Raw genomic sequence first — 11,987 nt, 5'->3', positions numbered from 1 at the left:
CTTTATTTTGCCTTCTACTTGTGCTGAAATGAAACCAAAACAGGCCGTTGGGTTCCACAAGTCAATATATGTTGGATGAGGATTCTGTTGCCTTTTTGGGAACTGTGAGACTTACCTGGTATGAGAAGCCAGTAATGAACCTTTGACCTGTTTTAACCGATGAAGATTATGAATGTGTTAATATGATGTAAATTGCTATTTAAGTGTAAAGCAGTTCTAAGTTTTAGTATTTGGGGATTGGTTTTTTTTTTTTTTCCTTTTTGAAAAATACTGAGGGATCTTTTGATAAAGTTAGTAATGCATGTTAGATTTTAGTTTTGCAAGCATGTTGTTTTTCACATATATCAAGTATAGGAAAACGTAAAACAGTTAAGAAAGAAGGCAATTATATTATTCTTCGGTAGTTAAGCAAACATTTGTTGAGTGCCTACTATGTGCACGGCATGGGCCCATATGTGTGAGGAGTTTGTCTAATTATGTAGGACGCAATAGATCTCGGTAGTTACGTATTGGGCAGATGCTTTATGAATGAAAGAACATCACAGTAATCACAATATCAGAGCTGAATTATCCTCAGTGTAGCTTCTTGGAATTCAGTTTCTGGAACTAGAGATAGAGCATTTATTAAAAAACTCCTGTTGAGACTGTGTCTTATGAACCTCTGAAATGTACAAGCCTTCACAAGTTTAACTAAATTGGGATTAATCTTTCTGTAGCTATCTGCGTAATTCTTGTTTTTCTTCCCATCTGGCTCCTGGGTTGACAATTTGTGGGAAACAACTCTATTGCTATTATGAAAAAAATCAGAAATCTTTCCCTTTAAGCTGTGTTAAATTCAGACTGTTCCTGTTTTATGAAAGAATTATATTTTTCAAAATATGTTTATTTGTTTGATGGGTCCCAGGAAACACTAATAAAAACCACAGAGACCAGCCTGGAAATGTGTGTTTCATTCTTCAATAAGCCATTCAATGCTGGGCTTAGAGAAAATGCACTTAGCCTCTAGCAACAGAAAACATACAGCTTCTGCGTTACTTTACTCAAAAAGCATTTATGGAGCATCTACTTCATGCCAGATATTGTTCTAGGCACCAAATTATAGCAGCGGATGAAAGAGACAAAAATCTCTGCTCTCATAAAATTTATGTTGTATTGAGTAGAAACAGTCAAGAAAAACCACAAATAAATAAATAAAGCATAGCATATTGGATGTGTAGTAAAGAAATATAGAGGAACAGAAAGTGCTAGAGCACTTAATACAATAGGGGCATGTTGTAAATTTAGGCAGTGTTAAGAAGGAAATATTTCAGTAAAGAACTGAAGGATCTAAAGGAAGGAGCCACACAGATATACAGATAACTGGGGGAGTGATCCATACTGAAGTGATGTGAGAGGGTCCTAAGGTGGGTGTGCTCCTTATCATGCCCAGGGAACAGTGAGGAGGTCTGTTTGCCAGAGTAGACCAGCAATAGTTAAGAAATGGTGAAACAGAGGTACTGGTGGACCAGATCACATAGAGCTTGGAGGCCATTACGAAGGCTCTAGTTTTTCCTTTGCATGTGTGTGATGGAGATACTAGAGGAGTGACATGATCCAACTTCTGGTTTAAAAGGATTCTTCTGGCTGTTGTTTTGAGAATGGATTGCAGGAAGGCATTCAATGCTGGATATAAAGAAAGGTAGAAAAGATGACCCTCATATCCAGGTCTCCAATACAATACTTAAAAATGTCTCCAGGCAGTAAGTGAGCTCCAGTAGTTCATAGCATGTTTCTCCCCGGGTCCAGAAAGCCTCAGCTATTTAGTCACATAATTTCATAAATTATCATGAAATTAATAATAGCTAACTACTCTGGGAAGATTCACTTGTCCCAGGAATTATGATAATGTTATTTACATATATTATTATATTCACTTCTCATATAAGCCCGGATTTATAGATATTATCTCCAATTTTCAAATGAAGGAAATGAAGATCAGAAAAGTTAAGTGACTTTCTGAAGGTCACACAGCTGGTAATAAGGGGTAGATCTGGCATTGTTTACACAAGTCCCTCTTTCCTCCCTACCACCCCCAACCCAAGTCCATGTTCTACCAATAATATTTCTCTAGTTTCTCAGGATGCTAATGTTTTACACACACACACATACACACGCACACACACACATGCACACACACACAGGTTTCTATAGTTAAACAGAGCTAGTTACTGTAAGACTTCTCAGAGTTTTTACTATGATAATGTGCATTGTGAATCTACAAGAGGGAAATATTGTGCCCACTTCCCTAAGCCTATTCGATGATGGACACCTTTCATCAAAGGAGACCTCATGAAGCCAGCACCCCTTAGGACACTCCTAATCTTTAAAAATTACTTCTCAGAAGAGGCAATATTTTTCATGTTTGGGCCAAATAAGTTTTCTGATAATATTTCTGCACATCAAACTTGGCCAGCTTTGAATATATTCCATTTTTTCCTCCTTGACAAGAAATCCCTCACTTACTGACCTGGGCATTATTTATTTGCATTGATGCATTTCTCAGTAATCTTAAAGATCTTGCAAAGTGACTCTTTGAAAACTATGAACCCTCCTCAATTTTAACTCATTAGAATTATCTACTCAAAACTACAGGCTGTAGCCCCAGGTGACGATTTAAGTTTAAATTACTTACAATTATATAAATTAAAATTTAAGTTTCTAATCACACTATCCACTTTTCCAGTGCCGAATAGTCGCATATGGCTAATGGTTACTTTATTGGACAGTGCAGATACAGAACATTTCCTCATCAGAGAAAATTCTATAGGATAATACTGCTCTAAAATCTGACCTGGGAGGGTTGGGTAAGGGTGGAAAGGATAGTGATCAAAGCTAACCAACTGTGAAATAAGATTCCCGGGAGCCTTAGAAACCAAAGGTGACCCTGAATTGTAGAGAACAAAAAATAAAGATCCAAAGCAAATAACTGTGTTTGCTGGAGTGATGACAGTATCTGCCAGTACAAACAGGTTTGATGTTGTCAGTGGAGACTTGGTGTGGGAGGATTTGATTATTCTTATCTCCAAACCCCAAAAATACCCTACAGTCATTAATATGAATGTTCCAAGGATGTGGCTTTTTGGTTGAGAATATTGGCATTAAGGGGAGATGACCAAAATGGGAAGGGAAATGAAAGGTCCCCAAATAGAAATGGTTGCCACTGCCCACTCCGTTATTAATGGCACTAATACCACTTTCTTCCTTCTTTTCAAGAACAACTTCTTGCATAAGTCATCTGCCCTTAGGCGCTCTTTCCTTATAAATCAATTCTCCTTCATTACTATCACGATCTGGCCTCTGTTCACATCAAGTCACTGACAATGCCCTACTGAGGTCATAGTCAAACTCATTCCTGCCTCAGGAACTTTGCTGTAGCTGTTCCCTGTACCGACAATGCACTTTCGATCTTCATGTGGCTGGTTCCTTCTAGTCATACAGTCTCAGTTCTAAACGTTGCTTTCCTGATTGGACTTGCTTTAGCTACCCCCCTACCTCGCATTGCTTCCTATTATATTGTCCACATTTAATCTTCACAGAACTTACAGTATCTGAAATTATTTTTTAAAATTCATTAGTTTACCAAGTCCTTATGATTTTATCTCTGACCAATCAGCATTCCTGGCTCACTGGCTTCCCTCCACCCACCAAGTTATCCTTAAAAATTCTGCTCCCCGAATGCTTGGGGAATCTGATTTGAGTAATAATAAAACTCTGTCTCCCACCCCCCAAAATTCATTACTTTTATAGTATTTCTTATCCCTGCTAGAACATAAGCTCCCAGAGAGCAGGGGCCAGAAACTTCCATGTTGACCAACGTGTTCCTAGAGCAAGGATGTGCCTGACATGTCCCCCTGACCCCATCAATATTTGTAGAATAAATAAATAATAAATAAATAAATAAATAAATAAAGGACATGCTTGTTTTCAAATTCCAAGGTCTTTCTTTTGACTTTATGATTTTTGACACCGGTGACACCCTACCCCCTTTAATTTTGGAAAATAATTAAGCCCTTGTTTTCTGCACCAATGAAATTCTTGCCCTCTGCTTTCCTGAGTATTCGTTCTTCAGTTCTTTCTCTTCCCATTCTTCTAACTGTGTTCCCCAAGATTAAATCCTCAGCCCCCTTCTTTCTTCCCATTCTCTGCCTCAAAGTTTAGCCTCTTGAAAGATCAGCCTCAAGAAACTTCATAATGATATAAGGGAGGTATAGGCTGTTTTCTTGCTGGTCCTGACTTCAACTCTAACTGGCTGGAGACTATGAACCTGTCACTTCTCCATTCCTTAGTTTCTTCTTCTATGAAATGGGGACATACCTTCTTCCCAGTGTTGTTGGGGGAATCGAGCAAACAGATTCTAGCCCCTGTTCATTTCATAATTTTTTTTTTTTTGAGATGAAGTTTCATTCTTGTTGCTCAGGCTGGAGTGCAATAGCGCAATCTCAGCTCACCGCAACCTCCGCCTCCCGGGTTCGAGCGATTTTCCTGCCTAAGCCTCCTGAGTAGCTGGGATTACAAGCATGCACCACCACACCCGGCTAATTTTGTATTTTTTTTTTTTTTTAGTAGAGATGAGGTTTCTCCATGTTGGTCAGGCTGGTCTCGAACTCTCGACCTCAGGTGATCCACCCACCTCAGCTTCCCAAAGTGCTGGGATTACAGGTGTGAGCCACCACACCCAGCCAATTTCATAATTTTAAAGGGTTTATATGTGCAGGCATTGTGCAAAGCACTTTGATTTTATTTTTTCTTGTAACCCTCACTCTAATCTCACGAGACACGTTTGGGAAATTGAGGTTCAGAGAGGTGAAGAATTGTACCTGAGTTCATTCTGCTGATGTGGAAGAGCTGATATTTGAACCTCTGCCTGGCTGAAACCAGAATTTACGTCTTAAACATGATGCTGTATTGTGTTCCTTTGAAAGCATTAAGAAAATAATTAAGCACTAAACAAAGTAAGAAACTTATTTCTGAATTTATGATGACCCAAAGAGAGGTATTAATATTTAGAGTGTCTAGCATGGGAATGCAATGATAACTAGTCAACATGGTGTCTTTAAGTCATTTCGCCCTGTGTTAAAGGGCATACCTGACCATCCCTGGGTAAGGACTAAGATTCAAAGAGGATTTGATATCTGATCTGCCTTAAAATCATAGTCCCAGAGCTGGAAGATTATTTGGTACGAACTCTTCTCATAAGAGTTTAGAGAGCTTAAAGAACAAAATCAAGGTCACCCAGGCTCTTGGCTAGAAGGAGAAGCCAGTCTTCCCACTTTCCTCTTCAAAAATCCCACCCAGTGTGAATCTTCTTGGCCATGGTCCTCCCATATTCACAGGGCTCTTCCATCCTTAAAGCAGAGACATCTTCAGGGAAGCTCCTTTTTCCTCCTGGCCTCCATGGTGATATCATGCAACTTTCTTGTGCTGATTCCTCAAATCCAGCCAACATCATCTTCCCTCTGGGCCACAGCCAAGTCAGGCAGGAAAAACTGCACATCCTAAACATTGGTGGAAGGGCAGATGTATGGAACCAGAAGGACCATGTCAGCGCTGCTAAGAAATGATGGATGCAAAAGTCCCAGCACTTCTGAGGAAGGTACACAGAATGTTCCTGGAATCTCATAAAAGATCCCATTAATCAACACTTCTGTCTTCTCTCCTCTGCTTCACTGTGTGTATGTGTGTGTCATGTGTGTGCGTGTGTATGTGTTGTATGTTTGTATGTCTGCCTGCCCTTCTCTCTCTTGCTCTCTGTGTCTCTTTCAGGGTCCCTGTTCCTTTCCCATACCCTTCCTTCCTCTTGCTCACCAATCCGCTTCAGACTCCTTCCCTCCCCAAACCTGTCTTTCCAGGTTGCTGAAAGACAGAGCCAACAAGAGGACAGTCCAGGACCAGGAATGGTGCCATCTCTCTGAAAGCCTCAGCGGTGACAATAACAAATGGTATTTACCTAAGAGTTATTAACACATCAACTGTTCTCTCCTTTACTGTTTAGTCATGTCACTCAGCACTAATGGACTTTTCCAATGGCAAACAGAAAGAGAAGAAGGAAAACAAACCGTGTGTTCACACTAGATAGAATCGGTGATCCCTGCTGAAGCTGTGAAAACAGAGGGCATCTCTTAGGTTTGACCTGAGGACACGTCTCACCTGGATGTGGATTGCAAGACTCTGGGCCTACGCTGGACTCTCCACCAAGGTTTCCTATGAGAGAGAAAGCAAGGAGAAGTGAAGGACATGGCTTCATGGTGCAAGAAATAAGTGCTTTACTTATTCAGCACTTTCAACTATGAACTGATGACAATCAAGGTTCACTGCACTAGGTGCTGCCATATTGCACCAGACAGACTGAAGACAAGGTTGTGAGTGGTCCAAGTTCACACAGTAGGTCAGCATGAGAGCCCATCTCACTTCCAGTTTTACTCCGCCATGCTGCCTCCATTGATGCGCATTCTTCTCTCTCTCTCTCTCTCTTTTTTTTTTTTTAAAGACAGGATCTCACTTTGTCACCCAGGCTGGAGGGCAGTGGCATAATCAGGGCTCACTGCACTCTTGACCTCCTGGATTCAAGCAGCTCTCCAGCCTCAGCTTCCCAAGTGGCTGGGACTACAGGTACACATCACCACGACTGGCTAATTTTAAAATTCTTTTTTAGAGACAGGGGCTTGCTATGTTGCCCAGGCTAGTCTCGAACTCCTGGACTCAAGCAACCCTCCCACTCTGGCCTCCAAAGTGCTGGGATTACAGGCATGAGCCGCTGTGCCTGGCTGCATTCTTTCTTTAGTAAGGAAACTGGAATACAGGCTAACAGAGTAAAAAGCACAGGCTTTTGAGTTGGAACAACTCTTGTTTTAATTCACATACCTTCACTTACAAGGTGGGTGACCTTGGACAAGTGGCTTAACCTCTCTAAGCCTCAGCTTCCTCATGAAAAAGCGGAGGTTCTAAGTGGGAGCTTATACTTATGGGGAAGAGAACCAAATAACCAGGGTATTACATTGCAGTATGATCAATAACAGGGAACTGCAGGGAGACAGGATGCCTGGTTTCCAGGCATGGCTGTAACTCTAAGTGGCCATGGACCCTACACAAGTTTTAAAAACTCTATTGCCTTAGTTTCTTTTACTGTAAATCACTGTAAATCAATAGATTGGACTAGATCATGTCAGGCCATTCCAAACAGAAAGTTCCAGGAATTTATGAAAATAAGTTTGAATCATGTCCAACATTTCTTTAAATGTTTATATCTCAGCCACACTATTTAAAAATGGCTTCCCTTATCCCCTTAGAATGGGTTGGGAGCTAAAGTGAATGCTGAGCCATCTCTAGTGGAGTTTTAGGGTTGAGTAGGTGGGAGGGGAGTGGAGAAAAATCAGCAGAGCCTGGATCCCTGGACATACTTAGCCAATTCCAAGGGATGCTGTCCTTTTGGATCTGAGAATTGTATCCCCATCTGCTAACACCGCTTCTTGGGGACCTGGCTCACAGGTAACAGTGAAGGCTGATATTCATTAAGTGTTTACTCTGTGTCAGACAAAGTACTGCACTTTACCTGTATGATTTCACTTAACTCTGTGAGCTAGGTGCTGTCATTATTATCTTATTATCTATTATTTCACTTAACTCTGTGAGCTAGGTGCTCCCTTCCCTTGGGAGGAAGATACTGAGATTCAGAATGATTGTGTAAATTTCAGAATGATTGTGTAAATTTCCCAAGTGGCAGAATTAGGATTTGAACCCAGCTCCCAAGCAATGGCATTTCTTTCAGTGAAACTCCTAAACTGCTAAAGGAAGCACTGCCTGAGGTTTGAACAGCTAAGTGAAGTCCCTTCTTTCTTTGAGTCTGCTTTCTTAGAAACAGGAAGTAGACTTTTGCCAAAAACACAAAAATAAACAGGTCCCTGGGGCACCACGTGTAATTTGAAATTCAAAACTCTTGAGAGATGTTGCCTTTTCTTGAGTCTGGTTGGTCCCAGCAATGCTAATGATGGAATCACAGATTGGACCCTCAGGGAGCTCCTACAGCGGGAATACGCTACATGTCTACTAACAGTGTTGGTCTCAGGGAGTATGTTTGGTGTGTGAGTGATGCAAAGTTAGGATACAGGATGGCAGAAAAAAGAAAGGTGATCTCTGGTCCTGGCAGCCAGGAAAGCCTCCCCCAAAGCATAGAATTTAATTTCCATTAAAAGGCAGTAATCATTTTCATTTCTAATATTATAACTTAAAAAAACCTGATGTCTGATCATTATTTTAAAAAATGAAGAAATATAGAAAATACAAAGGAAGTTAAAAAATATACACTACAAATCTCACAACTAAAAGAATCATTGTATACTTTTGGTAGACACCTTTCCAGGCTTCTAGAATAATAAAAAGATAGACGATTGAGGGGTGGAAACTGAGAGGGTGCAGTGAATCAAGATTTGCAAAACTTTGTATCTGAGTCATATTAATACAGAAAATAATTTTATAATAATACAACCTGACATGCTATTTAAAAATTAAAAATTAGTCAATTTGACTTGAACTCAATTTGAAGAAAAAGAGATGGAGTCAATTCAAATAAATGTTCTTTTAATATACGGCATCTTCAAAAGATATGTGTATCTTTATAAAAACTATGAAAAGATTGACATTGGGGTAATTATGCTTTTACAAAATCCATTCATTTTTAGATAGGATTGGTTAGCTCCTTGCTGTAAAAGATGATAAAATTAACTCTTGTGTTTTTTCTCATATTTTCCTTTCCCTACTTACTGATTTGGTTAGTCTATTTTTATTTTTACGTTACTAAGGTTTAAATACTTTTATTCTTTTTGACAAAATCAGGACCAAAATCCCAAAGTTGTTTAGTCTTAGATCTAAATCTATGTGTGTCATGTATTTGCTACCTGTTCTTTCACATTTATTGCTCATCTTGTACTTCTTTATTTGGATTCACTTCCTGGTTGGCCAGATTTCATAATATAATGAATTCTTCTTGGTTCCTCCTGAGTTTACATTCTTCTCTTCTCTCTTTCTGCGAGCTCTCAGTTTATATGGGGAAATATGTGATTCTGAGGAAACTAGCTCTTTCTTCAACTCCAGACATGGAACCACTACCCAGGCTGAGCAGATCACAGCATTCTGCATCCTTGGTGAGGGTTATCTATGTGACCTCAGATGGAACAGTGACCTCAAATGGCGTGACCTCAGATGGAACAATCAGAGTGAATCTCAGGACTTTTGGCTGGAAATGTTGGAACGTAGAACTCTCTTCCTCAAGATTGAATAATATGAGGATGCAAATCCCAGAACTACTGCAACTATCTGTTTGCTTCCATGAGAGAAGTTAGCCTGAGGATGAAGTTAATACATTGAGAAGGGTTACGACAAACCAAATTTCAGAGGACTTTTGCTGGGTCCCTGATGATATCATGAACTCCTGGATCAGATTAGACATGAAGTAACCTTTATTATTAAACTTTTCAGTTACAGCAGCCAATAAGTTATTTTAGATAGTATAAGTTTTCTGTTGATTACAAAATGAAGCGCTCTAGTTCATAAAATTGTGAAGGTAGCTGGTGACAGGGGCTTATGGAAAACAGTTCTGTAGAGAAAATGACAGCAACAAAGCTTCAGAGGCCAAAGAACAGAGGGCATATGGCCCAATATTTGTGAGTTTAGCTTTTTCTAATGCTGCTACAACAGGACTTATTCTTGTTAAGGAGGAATAGAACATAATAGTGATGGCTTGCCTCTTAGAGCATAAGCTATTTCCTTACAGGAACTTTTATCTGGAGCTGGAAAAATGTAAGGAAGCCAAGAAGGCATTGACAGCTGCTATGGCAACCAGGATTCAAGGGGACAATATTCCAAAGAAGAGGGAGTCATGTAGAAATGTGAAAGGGCATTGTTACTTTTTGTCTCTGGGGATTTTTTTGTTTGGGATTTGGAAAGAGGGACCAAGTAAGGGGTAGCTGCTAAGAGGGCAGAGAAACTCACTGAGATTTTGATAGTCTCGTGAGGTTGAAGAGACAAAAAAATATTTGAAGGGTCGGAATGTCAGTGAAAAGAAAGGGCTGGGTAACTGATTCCAACATCATACCAGCTTCCCTACCATTAATACTTATCAATTTGAAGCTTCTTGGGGCAGGGGACGAACAAACTTAGACTCTGAAAAACAGAATGAAATTTTGATAGTCTCAGAATACCAAAGGGATGAGGATTAGAATTCAGGACCAACTGTGCAGAAAAATCTCCAGTTAACACCTCAAGCTCTTATTGAGAATTCCAGGAAGAGGAGATAAATCAAAGATGATCCCAGCTGTAACTGAAAATCTGCTTCAAATCACCTTAGTCCTTGACTGGTGAAAGTTGATAGTCCCCAGTCTATCTGTTCGGCAAAGGAAAGGGTGAACCATTTCAGGAGGAAGATAACATTATTCAGAGTCTTTCTCATACACAATGCAATCAAAAATTACTAGGACCAAGTGACCAAATTCAAGAGGAAAGCTAGCCAATAGAAAGACCCATGGGAGATCCAAGTGTTGAATTGATCGGATGTGAACTTTAAAATAGTTAGGATTAACATGTTTGAGAAAAATACAAAAAAATCAAGAAAATATATTAAAAGATACAGAATTTTAGCAGTTACTTAGATTTTAAAAGAACAATCAAATTAAAATTTTAGAACTAAAAATGTAATAACTAAAATGAAAAGCTCAATAGATGGATTTGACAGAAGATTAGATACAAAAGAAAGCAGAAGTAATAATCTGAAAAAATAGGCCAATAGAAAACATCCATATGAAACAAAGGATTAAAAAAAGAATTTAAAAAAGCACTGAAGAGCATAATAGATATATGAGGCACAGTAAATATTTCTAAAAACGGTATAATTAGAGTTCCAGTATGAGAAGAGAGAATGTGATGAAGCAAAATTTGAAGAGCTAATGGGATATAATATTCCAAAATGAATAAACCCCGCAGGTTTAATCATTCTTGCAAACTCTGAGAAGAAAACATCAGAAGAAAACCACACTCAGGCTTTCCTTGTAAAACTGCTGAAAAGCAAAGACAAAGAGAACATCTTTAAAATAGGCAGAGGAAAAAAAGATAATATAAATTTTCTTATGAAACAACAGAATTCAGGAAATAATCGAATAACTTCTTTGAACTGCCGAAAAAGAGTCCAACTTAAAATTCTATATCCAGAAAAAACATTTCTCAAACATTAAAGCCAAATAGACTATTAAGACAAACAAAAACAGAATTTGTCAGTAGCACAACGAAAGTAAAATAAATACTAAAAGGAGTTCTTTAGGAAGAAGAACATTTATTCTTTTTTGGAAAGAACCCAAAAAGATTATTCGCTTCTTTCCTCCATCTCTGGGTATACATTTCCTCAGCTCTTTCTTGACTACACTGGCCCAGCCATCAAAGATTTTCCTCTGAAATCCCCAAAATAAAAATTTTACACCACCTAACTACTGTAACCAGGGCTTGGCATTCTGTCCCATCTAGCCATATTTCTTCACAGCCAAACTGAATCTGTCCTGTTGCTATTAGGACTCATTATCTTTTTAAAAACAAAACATTTTTTCCTTCCATACTGTGAAAGTAAATCACTTCCAGTTGTAGAATATTTCTAAAATACAAAAGTACAAATATGTAAATAAAAGTTATTTATGTTCTCCTTTTCTTAAGTAATTGTTTTTGTTATTTTATTTGTCACTATGTTTTTATTGGACATATAGGTTGTATCATAATATGTTTTAATTGAGTAACATTCATAAATATTCTTTTTCATAAATCTTTATATTTCTTAATGTTTTGTTTCTTAAGAAATATTTCTTTCTTTTTTTGTGATGAGGTCTTGCTATGTTGTCCAGGCTGAGTGCCATGGCTATTTACAAGCATGATCATAGTGTGCCACAGCCTCAGACTCCTGGGTTGAAGAAATCCTC

At 38.8% G+C, this 11,987-nt stretch overlaps 1 long non-coding RNA gene across 1 annotated transcript; it reads right to left on the bottom strand.

Moving 5' to 3' along the window:
* Positions 1-5,139: 5,139 nt before the first annotated feature.
* On the bottom strand, positions 5,140-9,124 carry LOC131384582 (uncharacterized). Its single transcript, XR_009215585.1, has 3 exons — positions 8,931-9,124; positions 6,187-6,240; positions 5,140-5,534 (listed from the first exon to the last, which is right to left on the bottom strand). It is a non-coding gene; the product is annotated as an uncharacterized LOC131384582 (long non-coding RNA).
* Positions 9,125-11,987: the final 2,863 nt, after the last annotated feature.

The sequence above is a fragment of the Hylobates moloch genome, unplaced genomic scaffold, assembly GCF_009828535.3.
Source record: "Hylobates moloch isolate HMO894 unplaced genomic scaffold, HMol_V3 SCAFFOLD_11, whole genome shotgun sequence".
NCBI classification, from domain to species: Eukaryota; Metazoa; Chordata; class Mammalia; order Primates; family Hylobatidae; genus Hylobates; species Hylobates moloch.
This window is presented reverse-complemented; position numbering and strand designations above follow the sequence as displayed.